The sequence below is a fragment of the Mytilus galloprovincialis genome, chromosome 4 (assembly GCF_965363235.1).
Source record: "Mytilus galloprovincialis chromosome 4, xbMytGall1.hap1.1, whole genome shotgun sequence".
NCBI lineage: Eukaryota > Metazoa > Mollusca > Bivalvia > Mytilida > Mytilidae > Mytilus > Mytilus galloprovincialis.
The window spans coordinates 42,821,429-42,847,290 of NC_134841.1; the positions used below are offsets into that span (position 1 = coordinate 42,821,429).

Sequence of the window (25,862 nt, forward strand, 5' to 3'; positions counted from 1 at the left end):
TTATTATCTTTATAAAAAAAGGAAGTGCATTCTAGATTCATTGATAGAGCTGGAATCTTATAGTTCTTTTTAGTTATGTTTTGAGGATAATGATATAATAAGTCTATCTTGTGACTTTAATATTTTATTGTTGTTGTTTTGCTTAAACAAAATGTAAAGTTTTTTGTTAATAAATTTTGTTTCTTTATTTATTCCATGTTCTGTTACATTATCAGCTTTTTTTGTGAACCTTCAGAATTTGTTGATAATCTTTGGCAACATAAATGTCAAAATATTCATGCATCATGCATCTTTAATTTTATTTTTCTTTGCATAATATGTACCATAATGTATATAGAGATAATCTTTTTACCTAATCATTCTGCTCGGATATACAAGTTGTCCAATTATTGAATTGAATAAAAGACAAATATTGGTGTGTAACGATCTTCATACTGTTAGCGTTTAGCCAGGATGAAGAGGTTATGCTCCAAATTAGATTGAGTTATTGTAGTTTTAAAAAAAGGAAGTGCATTCTAGATTCATTGATAGAGCTGGAATCTTATAGTTATTTTCAGTTATGTTTTTAGGATAATGATATAATAAAGTCTATCTTGTGACTTTAATATTTTATTGTTGTTGTTTGCTTAAACAATATGTTAAGTTTTTTGTTAATAAATTGTGTTTCTTTATTCATTCCATGTTCTGTTACATTATCAGCTTTTTTGTGAACCTTCAGAATTTGTGGATAATCTTTTGCAACATAAATGTCAAAATATTCATGAATCATGCATCTTTAATTTTATTTTTCTTTGCATAATATGTACCATAATGTATACAGAGATAATCTTTTTACCTAATCATTCTGCTCGGATACACAAGTTGTCCAATTATTGAATTGAATAAAAGACAAATATTGGTGTGTAATGCTCTTCATAATGTTAGCGTTCAGCCAGGATGAAGAGGTTATGCTCCAAATTGTCTCTTGTTGATTATTGATTAACCCTCAAGGGTAAAGACCAAATGTTTGCACATTCAAAGAGTGTTTTGAAAACAATATCCACATGATTGTCTGAAGGTTTGCTATGGTGTAGAAGCATCTTAAAAACATACCTGCTCTGATCCTTTTTCCTTTTTGGGGTGGGTAAGAATATAATTCTTAATAGGGAACTATAATTAAATAGTTGGGAAAAAAGGAAAAAGGATATTGCAATTCTATCATGAATAAGCTAATTCTTCATTTAAACTTTGGTCATGATGGTGAACCCAGTGTGGTTACCATTGCACCCCAGGCCAAAGTTAATTTAGCACTAAAAAGGAGTGAGTTTTTATTAGATGTTGTGAATAATTATATGCAAATGCAAAATGAAAATGATATTGTAGAAATAGAAATTATTTTATCGGAGTATAATCGCAATTTTACATTAGGCTTTTTATTTAAACACTTATTAAATGACAATAATGAAGTAAAAAGATGTAGAGAGGGCAAAACAGCTCATCTTGTTCCACTGATTGAAAAGTTCCAACTTGAAACAGACTTTGTTAAACTGCTTCTGCCACGAAAAATCAGTGCAAAAAATGCTGTTGCAATTCATTCACTTTATATCAAACCAATGTATCGTTCTGTCATTAATGAGTTTTATTTACTTAATTTACATGGAGTAAATTCACAGGGACATATAAGTGCAGAAGATTTTATGAGGTTATTGCACGAACTTAAAACCTGTCATGCTCATTATTTAGTGCACATTTTACCAGTTTGCATTTGTTTGAGATGCACTGAATATAGACATGAAAGACTTAATCAACTTTCAGAATGTACCTATGCAACACCTTACCATGGTCCTATTACAAATAGCCCTTTCCGTAATTTACCAGTAGGACAACAACAGTTAACAGGTGGCAGACCTGGATAATGTTATTCTGTTATTCCATAGTTTACATGTATTACATCTTTCACATTGTTATTTGTTTATTATGCTAATAAATCATTAGTACACAATTGAATATCATTTGTCTTTATTTTAATCATATATAAGTTACTAGTAGTTGTTGCTTTATTGATAGAAGAAACATACTGAAAAATAATAAACAGAAAAAAAAAGATTTGAAGAGGCCATATTTTGAATGAACATTCAAAAATATTGTAGCATTTATGGTCTCAAGGTCTATTGATTATTTTATATTTCACGGGAATGTGTTTTTTTATGTTTTAATAACTCCTTCCAAAGTCATTAACCATAGACATGGAATAACTTTTATAGTTTGGTAATTAGGTTTCATGATTTCCAATGTTCTACTATCCAGCCAAAGACACAAGGATATGAATATTACAGTATAGGCTTTATCATGAAAAAACTCTTTGTATTTAAAGCAACAGTAGTATACCGCTGTTCAATAGTCATAAATCTAATCAAACAATAAACAAATTCAGGTAACAAACCAAAACCGAACAATCAATTATAAGAGGAAAACAACATCAAAAGCACTGAACTACAACGAAAACAAACGCCAAGTTGAACATGTATAGAAGCTGTACATGTATAGTCAGGAATAACATTTAGCCTCAGAAACAGTTCAAAGAGATTATTCAAAAGCAGAGATCAAGTTAAGTCTTTAGTTTTCTATGTTGTGTCATGTGTACTATTGTTTTTCTGTTTGTCTTTTTCATTTTTAGCCATGGCGTTGTCAGTTTGTTTCAGATTTATGAGTTTGACTGTCCCCTTGGTATCTTTCGTCCCTCTTTTAAGTGTAAATGTTGAATAAGAATCTAGCATATCAAATCACACAAAATATCAGAACCCTATCATTTCTGTCATCAATACTAGTGTTCTCTAGAGATAAAAGATAAATTTCAACGAGTGAATAAGCCATATGGTACTAGAATTAAACATCAGCTCACTTTACAAACCTTAAGACAAAATTATAAGCATTCGCCGAAAATTGAAGGGTTTGTTAGCATTGATAGCATGTAGAACTTGCATTACATTTCATAAACAATGCGTCTCCGGAGTGCTTTTATGGATACTTCTTCAGCGGCTTCCGCTTGATCTCTGATTTTGAAATGTCGACTTATTTTCTTTGTTTTGTTTCGCACTTTTCTCTAATGGTTGACATTCTACCTACACCAATGAATGAGAAAGTGAGCTTAACATGCTTAAGTGGAAGAATCGGAATTACAAATAAATAATCATGCATATTATATATACATTCGGAAGCATCGGTATTTCCTTCCAAAAATCACAACTTTGCACGAGTAAACACATACTACTGTATAATTTTGTCCACTATTGCAATTGCTATTGTGACTATGTTGAACGCATCCATCCCATCGAACACGAGATAAAGGATACAACAGGTACAGTTAAGTCGGCCTCATATATTGACTTACATCTACACATTGACAATGAGGGTCTAAGTAGCAACATTCCAGCAGTGCCTGTATCCGGAGTATATATCTCCAAATTGATACGATATCAAAGTTGGTTAGCCGCTATGGAAGAACAGTTTCACAGATCATATCAGATATGTTCCTTACGTGGTTACTACAATCCCCTTCCCTTTTCATGAATGTGATCTATCGAATGAGACTATTTACTGCTTACCCTTCCGGAGCACATGAGATCCCCCAGTTTTTGGTGGGGTTTCTGTTGCTTAGTCTTTAGTTTTCTATGTTGTGTCTTGTGTACTATTGTTTGTCTGTTTGTTTGTTTTTGTTTTTAGCCATTGTGTTGTCAGTTTATTTTCGATCTATGAGTTTGACTGTCCCTCTGGTATCTTTCGCCCCCTCTTTTGCCAACAAAGTTTACCTTATATCCTCCTGCGTTGTGTCATATATTTCATATTACAGCACTTATAAAGACAGTTTGTGACTGAGGTCAGACTAAGATAACCGTTGATAACAAAAATCTCTGCAATCACTAAAAAACTAAGGCAACATAGTTGACGGCCGTCAGCTGCACCTGGTGGAAATGAAATCATAGGTTTTTTTATTTAAATATTTATAATTGAACAATTGAAGGGAATTTGAAGGAATTGCAGAATCAAAACTCCTTTTTTTGCTGGCATGGTTTCTAAAAAAAGTCGATATAACATCTGTTATTAACAATGTAATTTCAACTGATCTTACGCTTTAATTTGCATATGGAACGTCTTTTTGAAGATGTGTGCGATAAGGATGATTTCCGTTACGATTATTATTGATTTCTAATCCCTTATCAGTGTCACCAAACGGATATACAAAAGAACAGACGGTATGATACTAGTATGGGATTAATAGCTGAACAATAATTGATGAATTTATCCCAAAACACCTGTATATATACGGAATGGTCCATGATGAGCTATCCGGTTAAACCCCACCAGTCAAGTAAAATAAATCAAGTCTTCACATCAGAGCAGTTAAAATTAAATTAGAAATATATTATAATTGCTTCCTTTGTTGAAACACCATTTAAAAACAAATAATATAAAGGTCATACAATTATTCAAGCATTTAGGAGACAAAAGTCAAAACATAAAAGCGCTTTTAATGCTGAACTCACCTGAACGTTTGAAAAGTACTTGATTTATCCTTTGTCTAAAGCGTTTGAAAGATAAAGAATTTTGAAGACTTCAAAATGGCGCAAATTTATATTTTATTTATAGTTAAATGGCAAAAGCATCACATTTTTCTGTTTTATAAATTGCAATGAGAATTTTATTTAGAGAAAGAATCATACCAAAACAGGAGGAAACATCAGGAATCTTTTACGTGAGTATTTCTTTATATTTGACTTGTTTATCTAGTTTTTATTTGTATGAGAAAATGTAAACAAAGTATCTACTGGATCCATATGCTCATGTACAAGTTCTATAGCTGATATATATCTTCAAACAGCTCAGTCAATTGTTGATTGCTATACATTTTTTTCAAGTATTTTTTTATTCATATTTTGGACATCTTCGCTCGCCTGTCCAAAGCCAAACTGATCCCTCTTTAGGTTTGTCTTGTCTTGACTTATTCTTAATGGTTTATATATTGTTTTTAAACCAAACGAAGTATAATATACGTGGACACAACATATAATAAACAGTACTGCCTGGTATACAATATGAATTTGAAGTAAACAAAAGGAGGATGATAACAAACATTTAGCGATAATACCGTGTCATAAATATGCAAATGCAGCTATTGTGTTTCTTTGAAACCTATATGTAAATAAGTACCTGTGTTACTTAGTATTCTTAAATCAAGATACAGGGGCAGATCCAGCCATTTTCAAAAGGGGAAAAGGCGGTCCAAGCATAAGTTTCAGGAGTCCCCCCCCCCCTAATCCGCCCCTGAGACATAATATACATAACACCTCATATGTGAAATATTTTACATTTACTGTATCATCATACAATTTCGTAAAAAAACTAAAACTTTAGCATTTTATATCATGTAACTTTAATATAATAAGAACTTGTTCAAATTGCGAAGAATGCTAAAATTTTAGTTTCATAAATTAAATCGTTTTTTTGGCAGCTAAAACTTTAGCCGTAAGAGTTTTGAATTAAAATTTCTGTAGGCTAAAAATTTAGTTTTAATATATAAATTTATTGTGTATTATATATAAAAATGGAATGCTAAAGTTGTAGCAAACATGTTATTTCTTTTCTTTTTATTGCAGGATGATACTAAACCAGTTCGGAATTTTCTTTTCTTATTTCTTTTATAGATAAATTGTATTCAGCTGAATTATTGAAAAGCTGAATGCAGTTTCTCTGGCACAAAAGAAATTAAGGTTTTTCAACATAGATGCGAATTGTTTCTCTTTATGAAATGGTTATTTAAAAAGATATATGTAAGTAATCATACATTAAATTTAAAACACAGGTTTTTAGCGAAAAAACATAGATTTTTAGCCATTTTGCAATGATTCAAAACAACCCATTTTGAGAATGAAAATTGCAGTGAATCAAAATTTATTGCAGTCCGTTTTATCCTGTTACAAAAATGGCACTGTGGCCTATACACGTGGTGTTAGAGTCAATCTATCACAGTCAGGTGATCTATTCTGTAGCAATAATGGTACTGTGGCCTATAGACATAGTTTCAGAGTCAATTTATCACAGTCAGATGATTTATCCCGTAATAATAATGATACTGTGGCCTATAGACGTGGTGTCAGAGTCAATCTATCACTGTCAGGTGATTTATCCCGTAATAATAATGATACTGTGACCTATAGACATGGTTTCAGAGTGAATCTATCACAGTCAGATTATTTATCCCGTAATAATAATGATACTGTGACATATAGACATCGTGTTAGAGTCAATCAATCACAGTCAGATGATTTATCCCGTAACAATAATGATACTGTGACCTATAGACATGGTGTCAGAGTCAATCTATCACAGCCAGATGATTTTTCCTGTAACAATAAGATACTTTGACGTATAGACATAGTATCAGAGTCCATCTATCACAGTCAGATGATTTATCCTGTAACAAAAATGGTACTGTGGCCTATAGACGTGGTGTCAGAGTCAATCTATCACTGTCAGGTGATTTATCCCGTAATAATAATGATACTGTGACCTATAGACATGGTTTCAGAGTGAATCTATCACAGTCAGATTATTTATCGCGTAACAATAATGATACTGTGACCTATAGACATGGTGTCAGAATCAATCTATCACAGTCAGATGATTTATCCTGTAACAATAATGATACATTGACCAATAGAAATGGCGTCAGAGTAAATCTATCACAGTCAGATGATTTATCCTGTACCACTAGTTGTACTGTGGCCAATAGACATAGTGTCAGAGTCAATCTATCACAGTCAGATGATTTATCCTGTAACAAAAATGGTACTGTGGCCTATAGACATGGTGTCATAGTCAATCTATCACAGTCAGATGATTTATCCCGTAACAAAAATGGCACTGTGGCCTACAGACTTGGTGTCAGAGTCAATCTATCACAATCAGGTGACTTATCCTGTAGCAATAATGCTACTGTGGCTTATAGACATAGTGTCAGTGTCAATTTATCACAGTCAGATGATTTATCCCGTAATAATAATGATACTGTGACCTATAGATATGGTGTAAGAGTCAATCTATGACAGTCAGATGATTTATCCCGTAACAATAATGATACTGTGACCTATTAACATGGTGTTAGAGTCAATCTATCACAGTCAGATGATTTATCCCGTAACAAAAATGGTACTGTGGCCTATAGACATGGTGTCATAGTCAATCTATCACAGTCAGATGATTTAATCTGTTACAAAAATGGCACTGTGGCCTATAGACGCGGTGTCAGAGTCAATCTATCACAGTCAGGTGATTTATTCTGTAGCAATAATGGTACTGTGGCCTATAGACATAGTGTCAGAGTCAATTTATCACAGTCAGATGATTTATCCCGTAATAATAATGATACTGTGACATATAGACATCGTGTAAGAGTCAATCTATCACAGTCAGATGATTTATCCCGTAACAATAATGATACTGTGACCTATAGACATGGTGTCAGAGTCAATCTATCACAGTCCGATGAATTATCCTGTAAAAATAATGATACCTTGACCAAAAGAAATGGCGTCAGAGTAAACATATTACAATACTGTGAGCTATAGACATAGTGTCAGAATCAATCTATCACAGCCAGATGATTTATCCTGTAACAATAAGATACTTTGACGTATAGACATAGTATCAGAGTCCATCTATCACAGTCAGATGATTTATCCTGTAACAAAAATGGTACTGTGGCCTATAGACGTGGTGTCAGAGTGAATCTATCACTGTCAGGTGATTTATCCCGTGATAATAATGATACTGTGACCTATAGACATGGTTTCAGAGTGAATCTATCACAGTCAGATTATTTATCGCGTAACAATAATGATACTGTGACCTATAGACATGGTTTCAGAGTGAATCTATCACAGTCAGATGATTTATCCCGAAACAATAATGATACTGTGACCTATAGACATGGTGTCAAAGTCAATCTATCACAGTCCGATGAATTATCCTGTAACAATAATGATACCTTGACCAAAAGAAATGGCGTCAGAGTAAACATATCACAATACTGTGAGCTATAGACATAGTGTCAGAATCAATCTATCACAGCCAGATGATTTATCCTGTAACAATAAAATACTTTGACGTATAGACATAGTATCAGAGTCCATCTATCACAGTCAGACGATTTATCCTGTAACAAAAATGGTACTGTGGCCTATAGACATGGTGTCATAGTCAATCTATCACAGTCAGATGATTTATCCTGTTACAAAAATGGCACTGTGGCCTATACACGTGGTGTTAGAGTCAATCTATCACAGTCAGGTGATCTATTCTGTAGCAATAATGGTACTGTGGCCTATAGACATAGTGTCAGAGTCAATTTATCACAGTAGGATGATTTATCCCGTAATAATAATGATACTGTGGCCTATAGACGTGGTGTCAGAGTCAATCTATCACTGTCAGGTGATTTATCCCGTAATAATAATGATACTGTGACCTATAGACATGGTTTCAGAGTGAATCTATCACAGTCAGATTATTTATCCCGTAATAATAATGATACTGTGACATATAGACATCGTGTAAGAGTCAATCAATCACAGTCAGATGATTTATCCCGTAACAATAATGATACTGTGACCTATAGACATGGGGTTAGAGTCAATCTATCACAGTCAGATGATTCATCCTGTAACAAAAATGGTACTGTGGCCTTAAGACATGGTGTCATAGTCAATCTATCACAGTCAGATGATTTATCCTGTTACAAAAATGGCACTGTGGCCTATACACGTGGTGTCAGAGTCAATCTATCACAGTCAGGTGATTTATTCTGTAGCAATAATGGTACTGTGGCCTATAGACATAGTGTCAGAGTCAATTTATCACAGTCAGATGATTTATCCCGTAATAATAATGATACTGTGGCCTATAGACGTGGTGTCAGAGTCAATCTATCACTGTCAGGTGATTTATCCCGTAATAATAATGATACTGTGACCTATAGACATGGTTTCAGAGTGAATCTATCACAGTCAGATTATTTATCCCGTAATAATAATGATACTGTGACATATAGACATCGTGTAAGAGTCAATCTATCACAGTCAGATGATTTATCCCGTAACAATAATGATACTGTGACCTATAGACATGGTGTCAGAGTCAATCTATCACAGCCAGATGATTTTTCCTGTAACAATAAGATACTTTGACGTATAGACATAGTATCAGAGTCCATCTATCACAGTCAGATGATTTATCCTGTAACAAAAATGGTACTGTGGCCTATAGACGTGGTGTCAGAGTCAATCTATCACTGTCAGGTGATTTATCCCGTAATAATAATGATACTGTGACCTATAGACATGGTTTCAGAGTGAATCTATCACAGTCAGATTATTTATCGCGTAACAATAATGATACTGTGACCTATAGACATGGTGTCAGAATCAATCTATCACAGTCAGATGATTTATCCTGTAACAATAATGATACATTGACCAATAGAAATGGCGTCAGAGTAAATCTATCACAGTCAGATGATTTATCCTGTACCACTAGTTGTACTGTGGCCAATAGACATAGTGTCAGAGTCAATCTATCACAGTCAGATGATTTATCCTGTAACAAAAATGGTACTGTGGCCTATAGACATGGTGTCATAGTCAATCTATCACAGTCAGATGATTTATCCGATTTATCCCGTAATAATAATGATACTGTGACCTATAGACATGGTTTCAGAATCAATCTATCACAGTCAGATTATTTATCGCGTAATAATAAGATACTTTGACGTATAGACATAGTATCAGAGTCCGTCTATCACAGTCAGAGGATTTATCCTGTAACAAAAATGGTACTGTGGCCTATAGATATGGTGTAAGAGTCAATCTATGACAGTCAGATGATTTATCCCGTAACAATAATGATACTGTGACCTATAAACATGGTGTCAGAGTCATCCCATCACAGTCAGATGATTTATCCTGTAACAATAATGATACTGTCACCTATAAACATGATGTAAGAGTCAATCTATCACAGTCAGATGATTTATCCCGTAACAATAATGATACTGTGACCTATAGACATGGTGTCAGAGTCAATCTATCACAGTTAGATGATTTTTCTTGTAACAATAATGATACCTTGACCTAAAGAAATTGCGTCAGAGTAAATCTATCACAGTCAGATGATTTATCCTGTACCACTAGTGGTACTGTGGCCAATAGACATAGTGTCAGAGTCAATCCATCACAGTCAGATGATTTATCCTGTAACAATAATGATACTGTCATCTATAGACATGATGTCAGAGTCAATCTATCACAGTCATATGATTTATCCCGTAACAATAATGATACTGTGACCTATAGACATAGTGTCAGAGTCAATCTATCACAGTCAGATGATATATCCTGTAATAATAATGATACTGTGACTTATAAACATGGTGTCAGAGTTAATCTATCACAGTCAGATGATTTATCCCGTAACAATAATGATACTGTGACCTATAGACATGGTGTCAGAGTCAATCTATCACAGTCAGGTGATTTTTCCTGTAACCATTATGATACCTTGACCAAAAGAAATGGCGTCAGAGTAAATCTATCACAGTGAGATGATTTATCCTGTACCACTAGTGGTACTGTGGCCAATAGACATAGTGTCAGAGTCAATCTATCACAGTCAGATGATATATCCTGTAATAATAATGATACTGTGACTTATAAACATGGTGTCAGAGTTAATCTATCACAGTCAGATGATTTATCTTGTAACAATAATGATACTGTCACCTATAGACATGATGTCAGAGACAATCTATCACAGTCAGATGATTTATCCTATAACAATAATGATACTGTGACCTGTAGACTTATGCAGAATCAATCTATCACAGCCAGATGATTTATCCTGTAACAATAAGATACTTTGACGTATAGACATAGTATCAGAGTCCATCTATCACAGTCAGATTAAGTATCCTGTAACAAAAATGGTACTGTGGCCTATAGACGTGGTGTCAGAGTCAATCTATCACTGTCAGGTGATTTATCCCGTAATAATAATGATACTGTGACCTATAGACATGGTTTCAGAGTGAATCTATCACAGTCAGATTATTTATCGCGTAACAATAATGATACTGTGACCTATAGACATGGTGTCAGAATCAATCTATCACAGTCAGATGATTTATCCTGTAACAATAATGATACCTTGACCAATAGAAATAGCGTCAGAGTAAATCTATCACAGTCAGATGATTTATCCTGTACCACTAGTTGTACTGTGGCCAATAGACATAGTGTCAGAGTCAATCTATCACAGTCAGATGATTTATCCTGTAACAAAAATGGTACTGTGGCCTATAGACATGGTGTCATAGTCAATCTATCACAGTCAGATGATTTATCCGATTTATCCCGTAATAATAATAATACTGTGACCTATAGACATGGTTTCAGAATCAATCTATCACAGTCAGATTATTTATCGCGTAATAATAAGATACTTTGACGTATAGACATAGTATCAGAGTCCGTCTATCACAGTCAGAGGATTTATCCTGTAACAAAAATGGTACTGTGGCCTATAGACGTGTTGTCAGAGTCAATCTATCACTGTCAGGTGATTTATCCCGTAATAATAATGATACTGTGACCTATAGACATGGTTTCAGAGTGAATCTAACACAGTCAGATTATTTATCGTGTAACAATAATGATACTGTGACCTATAGACATGGTGTCAGAATCAATCTATCACAGTCAGATGATTTATCCTGTAACAATAATGATACCTTGACCAGTAGAAATGGCGTCAGAGTAAATCTATCACAGTCAGATGATTTATCCTGTACCACTAGTTGTACTGTGGCCAATAGACATAGTGTCAGAGTCAATCTATCACAGTCAGATGATTTATCCTGTAACAAAAATGGTACTGTGGCCTATAGACATGGTGTCATAGTCAATCTATCACAATCAGGTGATTTATCCTGTAGCAATAATGCTACTGTGGCTTATAGACATAGTGTCAGTGTCAATTTATCACAGTCAGATGATTTATCCCGTAATAATAATGATACTGTGACCTATAGACATGGTGTAAGAGTCAATCTATGACAGTCAGATGATTTATCCCGTAACAATAATGATACTGTGACCTATAAACATGGTGTCAGAGTCAATCTATCACTGTCAGATGATTTATCCCGTAATAATAATGATACTCTGACCTATAAACATGGTGTCAGAGTCAATCTATCACAGTCAGATTATTTATCCCGTAACAATAATGATACTCTGACCTATGGACGTGGTGTCAGAGTCAATCTATCACAGTCAGATGATTTATCCTGTAACAATAATGATACCTTGACCAATAGAAATGGCGTCAGAGTAAATCTATCACAGTCAGATGATTTATTCTGTACCACTAGTGGTACTGTGGCCACTAGACATAGTGTCAGAGTCAATCTATCACAGTCATATGATTTATCCTGTAACAATAATGATACTGTCACCTATAGACATGATGTCAGAGACAATCTATCACAGTCAGATGATTTATCCTGTAACAATAATGATTCTGTGGCCTATAGACATAGTGTGAGAGTCAATCTATCACAGTCAAATGATATATCCTGTAACAATAATGATACTGTGACCTATAAACATAGTGTCAGAGTTAATCTATCACAGTCAAATGATTTATCTTGTAACAATAATGATACTGTCACCTATAGACATGATGTCAGAAACAATCTATCACAGTCAGATGATTTATCCTATAACAATAATGATACTGTGACCAATAGAAATGGTGTCAGAGTTAATCTATCACAGTCAGATGATTTATCCCGTAATAATAACGATACTGTATCCTATAGACATGGTGTCATAGTCAATCTATCACAGTCAGATTATTTATCCCGTAACAATAATGATACTATGACCTATAGACATGGTGTCAGAGTCAATCTATTACAAGTCAGATGATTTATCCTGTAACAATAATGATACTGTGACCTATAGACATAGTGTCAGAATCAATCTATCACAGTCAGATGATTTATCCTGTAACAATAATGATACTTTGACCTATAGACATAGTGTTAGAGTCAATCTATCACAGTCAGATGATTTATCCTGTAACAAAAATGGTACTGTGGCCTATAAACATGGTGTCATAGTCAATCTATCACAGTCAGATGATTTATCCTGTTACAAAAATGGCACTGTGGCCTATACACGTGGTGTCAGAGTCAATCTATCACAGTCAGGTGATTTATTCTGTAGCAATAATGGTACTGTGGCCTATAGACATAGTGTCAGAGTCAATTTATCACAGTCAGATGATTTATCCCGTAATAATAATGATACTGTGACCTATAGACATCGTGTAAGAATCAATCTATCACAGTCAGATGATTTATCCCGTAACAATAATGATACTGTGACCTATAGACATGGTGTCAGAGTCAATCTATTACAGTCCGATGAATTATCCTGTAACAATAATGATACCTTGACCAAAAGAAATGGCGTCAGAGTAAACATATCACAATACTGTGAGCTATAGACATAGTGTCAGAATCAATCTATCACAGCCAGATGATTTATCCTGTAACAATAAAATACTTTGACGTATAGACATAGTATCAGAGTCCATCTATCACAGTCTGATGATTTATCCTGTAACAAAAATGGTACTGTGGCCTATAGACGTGGTGTCAGAGTCAATCTATCACTGTCAGGTGATTTATCCCGTAATAATAACGATACTGTGACCTATAGACATGGTGTCATAGTCAATCTATCACAGTCAGATTATTTATCCCGTAACAATAATGATACTATGACCTATAGACATGGTGTCAGAGTCAATCTATTACATGTCAGATGATTTATCCTGTAACAATAATGATACTGTGACCTATAGACATAGTGTCAGAATCAATCTATCACAGTCAGATGATTTATCCTGTAACAATAATGATACTTTGACCTATAGACATAGTGTTAGAGTCAATCTATCACAGTCAGATGATTTATCCTGTAACAAAATGGTACTGTGGCCTATAGACATGGTGTCATAGTCAATCTATCACAGTGAGATGATTTATCCTGTTACAAAAATGGCACTGTGGCCTATACACATGGTGTCAGAGTCAATCTATCACAGTCAGGTGATTGATTCTGTAGCAATAATGGTACTGTGGCCTATAGACATAGTGTCAGAGTCAATTTATCACAGTCAGATGATTTATCCCGTAATAATAATGATACTGTGACCTATAGACATCGTGTAAGAGTCAATCTATCACAGTCAGATGATTTATCCCGTAACAATAATGATACTGTGACCTATAGACATGGTGTCAGAGTCAATCTATCACAGTCCGATGAATTATCCTGTAACGATAATGATACCTTGACCAAAAGAAATGGCGTCAGAGTAAACATATCACAATACTGTGAGCTATAGACATAGTGTCAGAATCAATCTATCACAGCCAGATGATTTATCCTGTAACAATAAAATACTTTGACGTATAGACATAGTATCAGAGTCCATCTATCACAGTCAGATGATTTATCCTGTAACAAAAATGGTACTGTGGCCTATAGACGTGGTGTCAGAGTCAATCTATCACTGTCAGGTGATTTATCCCGTAATAATAATGATAATGTGACCTATAGACATGGTTTCAGAGTGAATCTATCACAGTCAGATTATTTATCGCGTAACAATAATGATACTGTAACCTATAGACATGGTGTCAGAGTCAATCTATCACAGTCAGATGATTTATCCTGTAACAATAATGATACCTTGACCAATAGAAATGGCGTCAGAGTAAATCTATCACAGTCAGATGATTTATCCTGTACCACTAGTCGTACTGTGGCCAATAGACATAGTGTCAGAGTCAATCTATCACAGTCAGATGATTTATCCTGTAAAAATAATGATACTGTGGCCTATAGACATAGTGTCAGAGTCAATGTATCACAGTCTGGTGATTTATCCTGTAACAAAAATGGTACTGTGGCCTATAGACATGGTGTCATAGTCAATCTATCACAGTCAGATGATTTATCCTGTAACAATAATGATACTGTGGCCTATAGACATAGTGTCAGAGTCAATCTATCACAGTCAGATGATTTATCCTGTAACAAAAATGGTACTATGGCCTATAGACATGGTGTCATAGTCAATCTATCACAGTCAGATGATTTATCCAGTAACAAAAATGGCACTGTGGCCTACAGACGTGGTGTCAGAGTCAATCTATCACAATCAGGTGATTTATCCTGTAGCAATAATGCTACTGTGGCCTATAGACATAGTGTCAGTGTCAATTTATCACAGTCAGATGATTTATCCCGTAATAATAATGATGCTGTGACCTATAGACATGGTGTAAGAGTCAATCTATGACAGTCAGATGATTTATCCCGTAACAATAATGATACTGTGACCTATAAACATGGTGTCAGAGTCAATCTATCACTGTCAGATGATTTATCCCGTAATAATAATGATACTCTGACCTATAGACATAGTGTCAGAGTCAATCTATCACAGTCAGATTATTTATCCCATAACAATAATGATACTCTGACCTATGGTCGTGGTGTCAGAGTCAATCTATCACAGTCAGATATTATCCTGTAACAATAATGATACCTTGACCAATAGAAGTGGCGTCAGAGTAAATCTATCACAGTCAGATGATTTATCCTGTACCACTAGTGGTACTGTGGCCAATAGACATAGTGTCAGAGTCAATCTATCACAGTCATATGATTTATCCTGTAACAATAATGATACTGTCACCTATAGACATGATGTCAGAGACAATCTATCACTGTCAGGTGATTTATCCCGTAATAATAATGATACTGTGACCTATAGACATGGTTTCAGAGTGAATCTATCAAAGTCAGATTATTTATCGCGTAACAATAATGATACTGTAACCTATAGACATGATGTCAGAGTCAATCTATCACAGTCAGATGATTTATCCTGTAACAATAATGATACCTTGACCAATAGAAATGGCGTCAGAGTAAATCTATCACAGTCAGATGATTTATCCTGTACCACTAGTTGTACTGTGGCCAATAGACATAGTGTCATAGTCAATCTATCACAGTCAGATGATTTATCCTGTAACAATAATGATACTGTGGCCTATAGACATAGTGTCAGAGTCAATGTATCACAGTCTGGTGATTTATCCTGTAACAAAAATGGAACTGTGGCCTATAGACATGGTGTCATAGTCAATCTATCACAGTCAGATGATTTATCCTGTAACAATAATGATACTGTGGCCTATAGACATAGTGTCAGAGTCAATCTATCACAATCAGATGATTTATCCTGTAACAAAAATGGTACTATGGCCTATAGACATGGTGTCATAGTCAATCTATCACAGTCAGATGATTTATCCAGTAACAAAAATGGCACTGTGGCCTACAGACGTGGTGTCAGAGTCAATCTATCACAATCAGGTGATTTATCCTGTAGCAATAATGCTACTGTGGCCTATAGACATAGTGTCAGTGTCAATTTATCACAGTCAGATGATTTATCCCGTAATAATAATGATACTGTGACCTATAGACATGGTGTAAGAGTCAATCTATGACAGTCAGATGATTTATCCCGTAACAATAATGATACTGTGACCTATAAACATGGTGTCAGAGTCAATCTATCACTGTCAGATGATTTATCCTGTACCACTAGTTGTACTGTGGCCAATAGACATAGTGTCAGAGTCAATCTATCACAGTCAGATGATTTATCCTGTAACAATAATGATACCTTGACCAGTAGAAATGGCGTCAGAGTAAATCTATCACAGTCAGATGATTTATCCTGTACCACTAGTTGTACTGTGGCCAATAGACATAGTGTCAGAGTCAATCTATCACAGGCAGATGATTTATCCTGTAACAAAAATGGTACTGTGGCCTATAGACATGGTGTCATAGTCAATCTATCACAGTCAGATGATTTATCCTGTAACAAAAATGGCACTGTGGCCTACACACGTGGTGTGAGAGTCAATCTATCACAATCAGGTGATTTATCCTGTAGCAATAATGCTACTGTGGCTTATAGACATAGTGTCAGTGTCAATTTATCACAGTCAGATGATTTATCCCGTAATAATAATGATACTGTGACCTATAGACATGGTGTAAGAGTCAATCTATGACAGTCAGATGATTTATCCCGTAACAATAATGATACTGTGACCTATAAACATGGTGTCAGAGTCAATCTATCACTGTCAGATGATTTATCCCGTAATAATAATGATACTCTGACCCATAGACATGGTGTCAGAGTCAATCTATCACAGTCAGATGATTTATCCTGTAACAATAATGATACTGTCACCTATAGACATGGTGTCAGAGTCAATCTATCACAGTCAGATTATTTATCCCGTAACAATAAGGATACTCTGACCTATAGACATGGTGTCAGAGTCAATCTATCACAGTCAGATGATTTATCCTGTAATAATAATGATACTCTGACCTATAGACATGATGTCAGAGTAAATCTATCACAGTCAGATGATTTATCCTGTAACAATAATGATACCTTGACCAATAGAAATGGCGTCAGAGTAAATCTATCACAGTCAGATGATTTATCCTGTACCACTAGTGGTACTGTGGCCACTAGACATAGTGTCAGAGTCAATCTATCACAGTCATATGATTTATCCTGTAACAATAATGATACTGTCACCTATAGACATGATGTCAGAGACAATTTATCACAGTCAGATGATTTATCCTGTAACAATAATGATTCTGTGGCCTATAGACATAGTGTGAGAGTCAATCTATCACAGTCAAATGATATATCCTGTAACAATAATGATACTGTGACCTATAAACATAGTGTCAGAGTTAATCTATCACAGTCAAATGATTTATCTTGTAACAATAATGATACTGTCACCTATAGACATGATGTCAGAAACAATCTATCACAGTCAGATGATTTATCCTATAACAATAATGATACTGTGACCAATAGAAATGGTGTCAGAGTTAATCTATCACAGTCAGATGATTTATCCCGTAATAATAACGATACTGTGACCTATAGACATGGTGTCATAGTAAATCTATCACAGTCAGATTATTTATCCTGTTACAAAAATGGCACTGTGGCCTATACACGTGGTGTCAGAGTCAATCTATCACAGTCAGGTGATTTATTCTGTAGCAATAATGGTACTGTGGCCTATAGACATAGTGTCAGAGTCAATTTATCACAGTTAGATGATTTATCCCGTAATAATAATGATACTGTGACCTATAGACATCGTGTAAGAGTCAATCTATCACAGTCAGATGATTTATCCCGTAACAATAATGATACTGTGACCTATAGACATGGTGTCAGAGTCAATCTATCACAGTCCGATGAATTATCCTGTAACAATAATGATACCTTGACCAAAAGAAATGGCGTCAGAGTAAACATATCTCAATACTCTGAGCTATAGACATAGTGTCAGAATCAATCTATCACAGCCAGATGATTTATCCTGTAACAATAAAATACTTTGACGTATAGACATAGTATCAGAGTCCATCTATCACAGTCAGATGATTTATCCTGTAACAAAAATGGTACTGTGGCCTATACACGTGGTGTCAGATTCAATCTATCACTGTCAGGTGATTTATCCCGTAATAATAATGATACTGTGACCTATAGACATGGTTTCAGAGTGAATCTATCACAGTCAGATTATTTATTGCGTAACAATAATGATACTGTAACCTATAGACATGGTGTCAGAGTCAATCTATCACAGTCAGATGATTTATCCTGTAACAATAATGATATCTTGATTAATAGAAATGGCGTCAGAGTAAATCTATCACAGTCAGGTGATTTATCCTGTACCACTAGTCGTACTGTGGCCAATAGACATAGTGTCAGAGTCAATCTATCACAGTCAGCTGATTTATCCTGTAACAATAATGGTACTGTGGCCTATAGACATAGTGTCAGAGTCAATGTATCACAGTCTGGTGATTTATCCTGTAACAAAAATGGTACTGTGGCCTATAGACATGGTGTCATAGTCAATCTATCACAGTCAGATGATTTATCCTGTAACAATAATGATACTGTGGCCTATAGACATAGTGTCAGAGTCAATCTATCACAGTCAGATGATTTATCCTGTAACAAAAATGGTACTATGGCCTATAGACATGGTGTCATAGTCAATCTATCACAGTCAGATGATTTATCCAGTAACAAAAATGGCACTGTGGCCTACAGACGTGGTGTCAGAGTCAATCTATCACAATCAGGTGATTTATCCTGTAGCAATAATGCTACTGTGGCCTATAGACATAGTGTCAGTGTCAATTTATCACAGTTAGATGATTTATTTCGTAATAATAATGATGCTGTGACCTATAGACATGGTGTAAGAGTCAATCTATGACAGTCAGATGATTTATCCCGTAACAATAATGATACTGTGACCTATAAACATGGTGTCAGAGTCAATCTATCACTGTCAGATGATTTATCCCGTAATAATAATGATACTCTGACCTATAGACATGGTGTCAGAGTCAATCTATCACAGTCAGATTATTTATCCCGTAACAATAATGATACTCTGACCTATGGTCGTGGTGTCAGAGTCAATCTATCACAGTCAGATATTATCCTGTAACAATAATGATACCTTGACCAATAGAAGTGGCGTCAGAGTAAATCTATCACAGTCAGATGATTTATCATGTACCACTAGGGGTACTGTGGCCAATAGACATAGTGTCAGAGTCAATCTATCACAGTCATATGATTTATCCTGTAACAATAATGATACTGTCACCTATAGACATGATGTCAGAGACAATCTATCACTGTCAGGTGATTTATCCCGTAATAATAATGATACTGTGACCTATAGACATGGTTTCAGAGTGAATCTATCACAGTCAGATTATTTATCGCGTAACAATAATGATACTGTAACCTATAGACATGGTGTCAGAGTCAATCTATCACAGTCAGATGATTTATCCTGTAACAATAATGATACCTTGACCAATAGAAATGGCGTCAGAGTAAATCTATCACAGTCAGATGATTTATCCTGTACCACTAGTCGTACTGTGGCCAATAGACATAGTGTCAGAGTCAATCTATCACAGTCAGATGATTTATCCTGTAACAATAATGATACTGTGGCCGATAGACATAGTGTCAGAGTCAATGTATAACAGTCTGGTGATTTATCCTGTTACAAAAATGGTACTGTGGCCTATAGACATGGTGTCATAGTCAGAAATGGCGTCAGAGTAAACATATTACAATACTGTGAGCTATAGACATAGTGTCAGAATCAATCTATCACAGCCAGATGATTTATCCTGTAACAATAAGATACTTTGACGTATAGACATAGTATCAGAGTCAATCTATCACAGTCAGATGATTTATCCTGTAACAAAAATGGTACTGTGGCCTATAGACGTGGTGTCAGAGTCAATCTATCACTGTCAGATGATTTATCCTGTAACAATAATGATACCTTGACCAATAGAAATGGCGTCAGAGTAAATCTATCACAGTCAGATGATTTATCCTGTACCACTAGTTGTACTGTGGCCAATAGACATAGTGTCAGAGTCAATCTATCACAGTCAGATGATTTATCCTGTAACAAAAATGGTACTGTGGCCTATAGACATTGTGTCATAGTCAATCTATCACAGTCAGATGATTTATCCTGTAACAAAAATGGCACTGTGGCCTAAAGACGTGGTGTCAGAGTCAATCTATCACAATCAGGTGATTTATCCTGTAGCAATAATGCTAATGTGGCTTATAGACATAGTGTCAGTGTCAATTTATCACAGTCAGATGATTTATCCCGTAATAATAATGATACTGTGACCTATAGACATGGTGTAAGAGTCAATCTATGACAGTCAGATGATTTATCCCGTAACAATAATGATACTGTGACCTATAAACATGGTGTCAGAGTCAATCTATCACTGTCAGATGATTTATCCCGTAATAATAATGATACTCTGACCTATAGACATGGTGTCATAGTCAATCTATCACAGTCAGATTATTTATCCCTTAACAATAATGATACTCTGACCTATGGACGTGGTGTCAGAGTCAATCTATCACAGTCAGATGATTTATCCTGTAACAATAATGATACCTTGACCAATAGAAATGGTGTCAGAGTCAATCTATCACAGTCAGATTATTTATCCCGTAACAATAATGATACTATGACCTATAGACATGGTGTCAGAGTCAATCTATCACAGTCAGATGATTTATCCTGTAACAATAATGATACCTTGACCAATAGAAATGGTGTCAGAGTCAATCTATCACAGTCAGATTATTTATCCCGTAACAATAATGATACCGTGACCTATAGACATGGTGTCAGAGTCAATTTATCATAGTCAGATGATTTATCCTGTAACAATGATGGTACTGTGACCTATAGACATAGTGTCAGAATCAATCTATCACAGTCAGATGATTTATCCTGTAACAATGATGATACTGTGAGTTATAGACATAGTGTAAGAATCAGTCTATCACAGTCAGATGATTTATCCTGTAACAATAATGATACTTTGACCTATAGACATATTGTCAGAGTCAATCTATCACAGTCAGATGATTTTTCCTGTAAAAATAATGATACCTTGACCAATAGAAATGGCGTCAGAGTAAATCTATCACAGTCAGATGATTTATCCTGTACCAATAGTGGTACTGTGGCCAATAGACATAGTGTCAGAGTCAATCTATCACAGTCATATGATTTATCCTGTAACAATGATGATACTGTCACCTATAGACATGATGTCAGAGATAATCTATCACAGTCAGATGATTTATCCTGTAAAAATAATGATTCTGTGGCCAATAGACATAGTGTCAGAGTCAATCTATCACAGTCAAATGATATATCCTGTAACAATAATGATACTGTGACCTATAAACATGGTGTCAAAGTTAATCTATCACAGTCAGATGATTTATCTTGTAACAATAATGATACTGTCACCTATAGACATGATGTCAGAAACAATCTATCACAGTCAGATGATTTATCCTATAACAATAATGATACTGTGACCAGTACAAATGGTGTCAGAGTCAATCTATCACAGTCAGATGATTTATCCCGTAATAATAACGATACTGTGACCTATAGACATTGTGTCACAGTCAATCTATCACAGTCAAATTATATATCCCGTAACAATAATGATACTATGACCTATAGACATGGTGTCAGAGTCAATCTATCACAAGTCAGATGATTTATCCTGTAACAATAATGATACTGTGACCTATAGACATAGTGTCAGAATCAATCTATCACAGTCAGATGATTTATCCTGTAACAATAATGATACTTTGACCTATAGACATAGTGTTAGAGTCCATCTATCACAGTCAGATGATTTATCCTGTAACAAAAATGGTACTATGGCCTATAGACATGTTGTCATAGTCAATCTATCACAGTCAGATGATTTATCCTGTTACAAAAATGGCCCTGTGGCCTATACACGTGGTGTCAGAGTCAATCTATCACAGTCAGGTGATTTATTCTGTAGCAATAATGGTACTGTGGCCTATAGACATAGTGTCAGAGTCAATTTATCACAGTCAGATGATTTATCCCGTAATAATAATGATACTGTGACCTATAGACATCGTGTAAGAGTCAATCTATCACATTCAGATGATTTATCCCGTAACAATAATGATACTGTGACCTATAGACATAGTGTCAGAATCAATCTATAACAGTCAGATGATTTATCCTGTAACAATAATGATACTTTGACCTATAGACATAGTGTTAGAGTCAATCTATCACAGTCAGATGATTTATCCTGTAACAAAAATGGTACTGTGGCCTATAGACATGTTGTCATAGTCAATCTATCACAGTCAGATGATTTATCCTGTTACAAAAATGGCACTGTGGCCTATACACGTGGTGTCAGAGTCAATCTATCACAGTCAGGTGATTTATTCTGTAGCAATAATGGTACTGTGGCCTATAGACATAGTGTCAGAGTCAATTTATCACAGTCAGATGATTTATCCCGTAATAATAATGATACTGTGACCTATAGACATCGTGTAAGAGTCAATCTATCACAGTCAGATGATTTATCCCGTAACAATAATGATACTGTGACCTATAGACATGGTGTCAGAGTCAATCTATCACAGTTCGATGAATTATCCTGTAACAATAATGATACCTTGACCAAAAGAAATGGCGTCAGAGTAAACATATCACAATACTGTGAGCTATAGACATAGTGTCAGAATCAATCTATCACAGCCAGATGATTTATCCTGTAACAATAAGATACTTTGACGTATAGATATAGTATCAGAGTCCATCTATCACAGTCAGATGATTTATCCTGTAACAAAAATGGTACTGTGGCCTATAGACGTGGTGTCAGAGTCAATCTATCACTGTCAGATGATTTATCCCGTAATAATAATGATACTGTGACCTATAGACATGGTTTCAGAGTGAATCTATCACAGTCAGATTATTTATCGCGTAACAATAATGATACTGTGACCTATAGACATGGTGTCAGAGTCAATCTATCACAGTCAGAAGAGTTATCCTGTAACAATAATGATACCTTGACCAATAGAAATGGCGTCAGAGTAAATCTATCACAGTCAGATGATTTATCCTGTACCACTAGTTGTACTGTGGCCAATAGACATAGTGTCAGAGTCAATCCATCACAGTCAGATGATTTATCCTGTAACAATAATGATACTGTCACCTATAGACATGATGTCAGAGTCAATCTATCACAGTCATAGGATTTATCCCGTAACAATAATGATACTGTGACCTATAGACATGGTGTCAGAGTCAATCTATCACAGTCAGATGATTTTTCCTGTAACCATTATGATACCTTGACCAAAAGAAATGGCGTCAGAGTAAATCTATCACAGTCAGATGATTTATCCTGTACCACTAGTGGTACTGTGGCCAATAGACACAGTGTCAAAGTCAATCTATCACAGTCAGATGATATATCCTGTAATAATAATGATACTGTGACTTACAAACATGGTGTCAGAGTTAATCTATCACAGTCAGATGATTTATCTTGTAACAATTATGATACTGTCACCTATAGACATGATGTCAGAGACAATCTATCACAGTCAGATGGTTTATCCTATAACAATAATGATACTGTGACCTGTAGACATAGTGTCAGAATCAATCTATCACAGCCAGATGATTTATCCTGTAACAATAAGATACTTTGACGTATAGACATAGTGTCAGAGTCCATCTATCACAGTCAGATGATTTATCCTGTAACAAAAATGGTACTGTGGCCTATAGACATCGTGCCATAGTCAATCTATCACAGTCAGATGATTTATCCTGTAACAAAAATGGTACTGTGGCCTATAGACGTATTGTCAGAGTCAATCTATCACTGTCAGGTGATTCATCAGGTAATAATAATGATACTGTGACCTATAGACATGGTGTCAGGGTGAATCTATCACAGTCAGATTATTTATCGCCTAACAATAATGATACTGTGACCTATAGACATGGTGTCAGAGTCAATCTATCACAGTCAGATGATTTATCCTGTTACAAAAATGGCACTGTGGCCTATACACGTGGTGTCAGAGTCAATCTATCACAGTCAGGTGATTTATTCTGTAGCAATAATGGTACTGTGACCTATAGACATAGTGTCAGAGTCAATTTATCACAGTCAGATGATTTATCCCGTAATAATAATGACACTGTGACCTATAGACATGGTGTCAGAGTCAATCTATCACAGTCCGATGAATTATCCTGTAACAATAATGATACCTTGACCAAAAGAAATGGCGTCAGAGTAAACATATCACAATACTGTGAGCTTTACACATAGTGTCAGAATCAATCTATCACAGCCAGATGATTTATCCTGTAACAATAAGATACTTTGACGTATAGACATAGTATCAGAGTCCATCTATCACAGTCAGATGATTTATCCTGTAACAAAAATGGTACTGTGGCCTATAGACGTGGTGTCAGAGTCAATCTATCACTGTCAGGTGATTTATCCCGTAATAATAATGATACTGTGACCTATAGACATGGTTTCAGAGTGAATCTATCACAGTCAGATTATTTATCGCGTAACAATAATGATACTGTGACCTATAGACATGGTGTCAGAGTCAATCTATCACAGTCAGATGATTTATCCTGTAACAATAATGATACCTTGACCAATAGAAATGGCGTCAGAGTAAATCTATCACAGTCAGATGATTTATCCTGTACCACTAGTTGTACTGTGGCCAATAGACATAGTGTCAGAGTCAATCCATCACAGTCAGATGATTTTTCCTGTAACAATAATGATACTGTCACCTATAGACATGGTGTCAGAGTCAATCTATCACAGTCAGATGATTTTTCCTGTAACCATTATGATACCTTGACCAAAAGAAATGGCGTCAGAGTAAATCTATCACAGTCAGATGATTTATCCTGTACCACTAGTGGTACTGTGGCCAATATACATAGTGTCAGAGTCAATCTATCACAGTCAGATGATATATCCTGTAATAATATGATACTGTGACTTATAAACATGGTGTCAGAGTTAATCTATCACAGTCAGATGATTTATCTTGTAACAATAATGATACTGTCACCTATAGACATGATGTCA

At 35.1% G+C, this 25,862-nt stretch overlaps 1 protein-coding gene across 1 annotated transcript in view; it reads left to right on the forward strand.

Annotated features, from left to right (window-relative positions):
- The window catches only part of LOC143070612 (fibrinogen-like protein 1), a 355,424-nt gene that overhangs the window by 271,029 nt on the left and 58,533 nt on the right, over positions 1-25,862 (forward strand). The window lies entirely within an intron of this gene.